The sequence below is a fragment of the Anomalospiza imberbis genome, chromosome 19 (genome assembly GCF_031753505.1).
Source record: "Anomalospiza imberbis isolate Cuckoo-Finch-1a 21T00152 chromosome 19, ASM3175350v1, whole genome shotgun sequence".
NCBI classification, from domain to species: Eukaryota; Metazoa; Chordata; class Aves; order Passeriformes; family Viduidae; genus Anomalospiza; species Anomalospiza imberbis.
In genome coordinates, this window is record NC_089699.1 from 10,886,233 (window position 1) to 10,893,936 (window position 7,704).

Genomic DNA, 7,704 nt, shown 5'->3' on the forward strand with positions numbered 1-7,704 from the left:
CCTGCGGAACGGGACCCGCGGGACTGCGGGCGAGCCGGGCCGGGGGCTCCGAGCCGGGGTCGGGGCAGCGTCACCCGGAGGTGCCCGGAGGCCTCGGGGTCGGTTCTGAAGGGCAGCGGGGCGCTTGGGGTGCGCTGCCCACCCGCGCTGTCCGGCCGCTGCCGCGATCGCCGCGCCCGCCGGCTCGGCCCGGGGCTCAGGGAGGGTGTGAACCCCAAACCCCCCCGAGCACCGCCCCAACTGCTCCGAGTTTTGGGTAACCTGGATGCTGGAAATCCTACGGACTCATAGAACTCATAAGTTTGAGTTGGAAAGGACTTTAAAAATCATCTTTTTGCAACAGCCGATGTCAGTGCAACGTTTTTAAAGCACAATGGTTACTGCTTTGTGATTGTGGAAACCATCTCAACAGAAGATGCTTCCTCAAATTTCTTTTTCTTAGTCTAACTGTTCTATAATCACCATTTCCTACAGGAACATTGATGCTGAATAGCAACATGGCAAGTACTCATGTCTTGACTAACTTGACTACAAATTGTTCCAGTGGCCCATTCCTACTCCCTCTTCTGCCCTGTCTGCTGGTGTCCCAGGGACTTCCTTGGGGCCCTCAGTATTTCTCCACCCATGCTGGCAGCAGGGATAAAAGGAGCAGCCTGGCACAAAGTCTGTGACCCCCCCAATAATTTAAACAGAACCTGATGGGCTGCAGCAGAAGGAGCCATGTGCCCTCAACTCATGTCCAGTGGGCAAAGAACACCAGTGGGCAAGAACACCTTGTGTGGAGAACTACTGAGGTTCCCTTTAATGTAATTTAAAAGTATTAGCAAGCAATCTTGTTGGCATTAGTTCTTGGGGACTTCCAAGAATGTTCAGGAGTTACACAGAATCACAGAATGAACTAGGTTGAAAAAGACCTTTAAGATCATCTAGTCCAACTATGACCTAAACTAACACCATGGCACTCACTGCCACATCCAGTCTGTTTTTTAAACTATAGGAATGGTGATTCCACCACCTGCCTGGGCAGACGATTCCAGTGCCCAACCACTCTTTCAGTGAAGAATTTCTTTCTAACATCTAACCTCAGCTTGCCTTGGCGCAGCTTAGGATTGTGTCCTCTCATTCTGTCAGCGCTGCCTGGGAGACCAACCCCCGCCTGGCCACAGCCACCCTTCAGGAAGTTGTAGAGAGTGATAAGGTCACCCCTGAGTCTCCTTTTCTCAAGGCTGAGCACCCCCAGCTCCCTCAGCTGTTCCTCACAGGGTTTGTGTTCCCAGCCCCTCTCCAGCCTCACTGCCTCCTCTGGATGTGCTCGAGCATCTCAACGTCCTTCCCAAACTGAGGGGCCAGAGCTGGGCACAGCACTCGAGGTGTGGCCTCACCAGTGCCGAGTACAGGGGAAGGATGACCTCCCTGCTCCTGCTGGCCACTGTTCCTGGTCCAGGCCAGGGGCTGTTGGCCTTTTTGGCCATCTAGGTACACTGCTGGCTCATGTTCATGCTCAAAATAAAGCACTCAAAAGAAGGGATGTTGGGTGGTCTGTTAGAAGTGAAATCAGCTCCTAGCCAGTTCTTTTGGACTATTAAATTAAATCTGGAGAATCATTGTAAAGCTATTTTGCACAGATAACGTAGACTTGTACCTACATCAGTTATCCCTCCAGCCTTTTAACACTCCTTCAGGATAAGCTGCAGAGGGGTAGTGTGTCACAGGGCTCTGAGTCACTGCCCAGTAACACATACAGGTGCAGAACGGACAACAGAGGCATTTGCAGCTGCAGGGCTGTGAGCAAAAGCAGGAGCATAAGTTCAAGATCAGCTCTGTCATGTGCTCGAGGGTGGAGAAGTTTCTAGGAGATGGGCACGGTGCCACAGGTTTACAGCATGGTTGGGATGTGCTGATCAGGACTTTGTAACTGCTGTCAGAGGAAATGCAAACACCTGACAGGGGGTGGTGACTGTGACTGCTAAGGAACGCTCTTAGAGAGCTGTGCTGTGCATGAGATGGGACAAAAGAGCAGCTCTTAATGTTTGCATTTTTTATTTTTCCGTAAGTTCCTTAGTCCAGATAAGTCCACCCTGGGCTTATCTGGACTAAACCTCTGTCATCTTTCAAAGACTCAGCACCTTCGTTGTATTTTCTGTGGCACTCAAGTGGAATCAACTGATATAGACAAAGGTATGCAAATAAAAAGGGTAAATATAAACCCTCACAACTAGCTTCTGCTTCTGGAGCATAGCACAGGATGCTTAGAGCTCAGATGAGCAATTTAAGTTCTGCATTGTCAAAGAGGGCTTGAAATTCTGGTTTGGAGAAAGCCCAACCACTCCTGTTGTCTGAGAGACAATAAATTTTAACATAAAAAAAATACTGCTAGCATTTAAATAGCTACTTAAGTTATTACTCACTTTTGCTTGCAAATACTTGAGAACTTCCTGTGATTCTGAACTAAATCTAACCCTCTGCCCAGACACTGCACATTCAGAGTGCTCCACAGAGCCTAAGCAGGGCTTTAGAAGCACAGTGGGATAAATGGCACCTTGCATTCCTGCCCCCAGCAAAGGGGCTGAGAGATGGGAGAGCCCCAGGGACAGAAAGGCAGCAGTGAGGGTTTGTTCAGCATTTCACCACCTCCTCGTGGGATTCATGTGCACATTGTCCCATCCCAGATTCCTCAGAGCAGGATGTGGATGGGACAGGGAGGGCTCTCGGCAGTTCCCTCAAACTGCCTGCCCTTGGTGTGATTTGAATTGAGCAGTGAAGCAGTAGCTTCACACAAACTTGGTAACAACAGGTAAATAAAACTCAAGATTTTACCTTCAAACCCTCTCTCAGGGGTATATTTGTTTTCCAGCATCATCTGTGTGGCACAGCCAGAGTGACTCTGGATCCATTTAAGTCATGCCAAAAATGCACAGTAGGCAATGGAACAAGAGCTACTGTGAAACACTTGCATTTAGCTTTTGTAACTTCCAAAGAATTAACAAGTAACAATTTCCCTTAGAAAAAGAATCTTTCCATTAATCCCCTCTCTCTGAGCATGACTGTGCTCCTGTCTGATATCTTCTTTTCATCCAGTCTGCAAGAACAGCCACACAAATCTAACTGAACTTTTCTCTAAAAAAACAAATCCTAGCATGAAATAATGGTATCTGAAGTGAACCACAAAACACAAATTCATTTTACTTGTAAAATAACGATTCCTTCACAAAGAAGACATTTTACTAGGCTGACTTAAAAATGCACAGTACTTTAATTGATTCATGCACTAGGTCAGAGTACATGACAGCTAAACCATAATGTACAAATTTTCAGGTGTTTGTTTGTATCTAGGGTTTGCTTTTTCACGTCTTCTGTAGGAGTCAACAAACTAGCACAGGGATTATCTGTAAATGTTAAGACTTTGCAAGGCTCCAGAGGTACAAGGTGCCCCCTCAATGCTAGTAATTATTAGAGCTGTCAGTGCAGCGCCTTGCCAGCACCTGGTGACCCACTCTGCTGCTGGAAAGAAGCAGAAAGAAGAAAGAAAGAAGAAAGGAAAGAAGCAGGAAGAAGAAAGGCAGCACAGAAACTTCAGCACTTAAAGGGCAAGAGGGTTTGCTCTAAAACCAACAATAAAGGCTTTCAGAGCCTACATGGATTAACACAGCAGGACACAATTGTGCCAGGGGTTCATGTTATATTCCACTGGTTCTAAACAAAGTTGACAGTTACCAGTGCTATTTATCTGCCTCAAAATTATAGAAGCTTGAAATCCACAGGCTTTTCTGGATGTTTAGGTGAACTCTTTAAGTAACTACAAAGTCACAGCATTTGTATGCTGTAGCAGCAGCAGAGGGACAGTTCTGACCATCAACAATATTTACAATAAATTTTTAAATGAAAGTGATCTCTGGCAGTTATACAGCTCTAGCCAAACCCAGACATTTAAACAGTTACTCACAGTACAGGGTTGTGTTTTATCTTTTAATCAAACCATTCCAGTTCTGCAGCTTGGTACCATAGGAATATTCAAACCCAACAGATCTATATTAACTTCCTATAATAAACAAAGTTTTCATATATTACATAAAAACATAGCCTAAGGGAAAAAACTGATTTTCTTTTGGCCTACTTCTTTTTAAGACAGTAACATCCATCAGTGCACCTGCCACCCTCAGAACCAGAAGGCAGCATTTCACAGAAGAATCTGTACAATTGTTCACACCTTTTCACATACTAGACGTTCCATTTTCAACGCTGGATCCGTTAACTGGAGGCTCCACAATCAGTCGTGGCTCTATCAGCGCATCCCAGCTTTCAGTTATCTGAAAACAAACCACAGGCAGCACTTGGCAGGTGCCAGCAGCACCAGCAGAAGCAATTTCTGTGCTGTTATGCTTTTGCCTAGACCTGAACAGTGGGACCACTGAACCAAGATCACAGCTCCTCCTGTGAGTCACTGATCCTACTGGTGAACCTCAACCTGCCTGATGTCCTGGGTAAGGAAAGGTGCAGGTAAGAACAACAGTGATGAAAGGAAAAGCTGGTAAGAAAGGATCTCTATGAGACATGATGTTTATTAGCCAAATCAAGAACTTTGATGAGTGGCAGTGACCCCAGTTAATTGAGTACCATGCAAGAACTGATTACTATGATGTAAACATGCACATTCTTGCTAGAAAGAAAGAATTATTTTTGCTTCCATTGATTCAAATCAGATGCATGATTACAAAGGGAATGTCCCCGAGGTGAAGAGAGGCAGGAAGCAGGGTGGGTGCCAGCTCTGCAGAGCTGGTGGCAGGACTCAGAGCAGGCACATACCTTGGTGTCCTGAGGCACTGCGTACTCGATCAGCTCCTCTCCGTCTGCAGACTGGTACACCAAGTCAAACTTCCCTGGCTCCTTAGCAACTGAAAAAACAAACAAACAAACAGCTCAACCAGCTACAAACCAAAGAAACTTTAAATGTTTACCACAAAAGCCAATCAAAACCAGTTTGGTTTTGGGGTTTGTTTTGGGGATTTTTGTGCTCAGTGTCTGGGTTCATAATAGTAAGAAAAAATCTTGAGGAGAAATTGAATACTACACACCAAAATTAAGGTAATTATATAACTACTCACATAAGAAAGTCAACAATATGTTGCTGAAATTTGAGAAAAATGCTCATACGACAATTCATTAATTCTGGCTTAAATGGAAACTGCAGGATACACAGTTTGAGAAACATGAATCATTTCAGGTCTCAGGAACTGCATCTTGTCATTGCAGGGACTCACTTCCACACCCACTGAAGATACACTGTTATGACCTCACACTTTCTCTGTAAAATAATTATATAAAATGTTTTCTTTCTTTCTGAAATAATTTCTTTCAGAAAATGAAACCACAGTAGAGGTGAGTTACTGACCACTCAAACTGACTGAAAAAAAATTATTTTGTAAAAACCCATGAGCATCTTTCAGCTCAACTAGCAAGGGTTAGAACTTCTCAATTTAAATAGCCTTTCTGAGGAAGGAATGAGGAGGAGAGGGGTGTGTTGAGAATGATCCCGAGGAAATTTGGAATACTCCTGAAAGATGAAGTGTTCCTTGGACTTCTGGTTTTCCAGGTGACAGCACATGACAACAAGCCCTTGGTGTCCCCAGGTACGTACATTGTCCTGCTGATGTTGAAAGGATCTCAAGTTCAATCTGCTTTTTTTCAGCATTCCAACTGATTATTTTTGCCTCCTTCACAAAGCAACAAGAAAAGAATCAGGTAAGATACACTTCAGCACTGGATAACTATTCCATATTTACAACCAGCGCACTACTTTACTGCTGCCAGAGGAAATAAGTATATTTGGCTATCAAACTTTCCACTCTCCATGTACAAAATCTACAAAGAATTAATGCTCAGCAATCTGTAACTACTGGCATCAATAAATCAAAGTTACTCATTGTCACTAACTTTGCAGTTTAAATCAGTACTTGCCCAGAAACCAAGTTATTTAAAGTAGCAACAAAATTTTACTTGCACCAGTTTTAAGAACTTGCCCTGACTTCAAATAGCAGTAGACTCAAATACAGCTACATTTTTCTACTTGAGGGTCTGCATTTTTTGTCATCTCTAAAATATTAATGATTATTAATAATCCTTGTAGTTGGTAGTTTGTTATTGTTTTTTTTTTTTTAGTAACAGCTACACTTCTCAAATTTTCAATTACTTACAGCTTCTATAGTTTTGATTTTTACTGCTGCACCAGGAATAGCCTGCGGAGTCAACTGGATGCAAGGAAAAACACTGCACAGCATCAAAATATTTAAGCCATACCTCACCTATCGTAGTTCTGTGAGTGAATGAAAGGAGGAAAGAAAACCAGTACCTTATAGTCTGAAACTTCAGGACTGTAATTGTCAGTTAGTTCCAGGCGCTGTTGCAAGAAATACAAGTAACAAATTGTAACTTTTCCCAATCTTCGATGATTCCACCTACATTCAGACAGTTTATTCAGCAAGAGAAAAGTGCAAGAGCCAAGTCCCCTACTCCTGGAACCCAAGGCCAATTGTGGTCCCAGGTAGACTTCTAGGACTTGCTGCTCCAAAGGATTTACATCCAGTTCAGGCTGTGTAAGGAGATCAAGGAGATGGATCCCAGTCTCCTCAACTGCAGGGATTTCATTTTTATTTACTTTTTTGTGGAATTATTTGTATGGTAAGATTTCCAATAACATTTACATGGAAAATTACTTTGAAATGACAGCAGAGACAGCATTTCTTGTGTTCTACAAATACAGAAAGTCTAAAGAAATGCACTTAACTTCTGTATATGCTCCAAACTTTGTCAAAAATCAAAGCCAGGCTTTACAAGAAGTTAATTTTTTACAGAAACTGTTAGGTCAGAAACTTAAGAGTGGCCCAAATGAAGCAATTTTAACCTACTAACATTAAGCATTTCCAGAGTTTACCTTAAAGGCGATTCTTTCTCCCACTCGGGGTGGAGCAGCCAGAAGAGGTAACACACTATAGTCTCTCTTGGGAATCTCCATGGGATTCTGTGAAACAAAGAGTAACCCACTGATTTAATTACTGTATCAGTGAAAACAGAAAACAATGATCATGGTGTTTGGATTGCAAGAATCACTGAGAAGAGCAAGGTACATGCTTTCTCTTTAGATATAGAATACAATCACTTTACTGGTGTTTCACAAACACGTCCTCAGGCTGACAAACGGAATTACAGTAAATAAAACATCAGCCTTTATCCCACTAATCTATTTCTGCTGTTATGAATTACTCTCATTCTATATGTTCTTTTTACAGTTCAAGCTGCCAGAGAAAGGTGACCTCTGCCTGTGTCAGTCACTCACCTGGACAAGGACAGAAGTGTTTGTCGCAGCTTCATTTAACTGCCTCTGTTTCTGGCCTTCACTGCTGTAGTTATAGAAGAAGCCAGGGTTTGCTCCTCTCCCATGGCCCCTCATCATCCCACGAAACCCACGGCCCCTAGGTCCTCTCCAGAAGTTATCCTCTCCTGTTCCACGCCCCCTTCCACGGCTCGGGCTGGCAAACAGTCCTTGGACACTGGCTGGCAACTGTTTAGTGCAGTTCCTTACTATGGAATTACCCAGTCCAGCACCTGCTGCACATTTTTTAATGACAAGTGAGTCTGAATCTGAACTATCAGAGTCTGAAGAGGAGCTCTGTGCTTTGGGAGCTTTGGTGCTGGCTTTTACAGCCACCA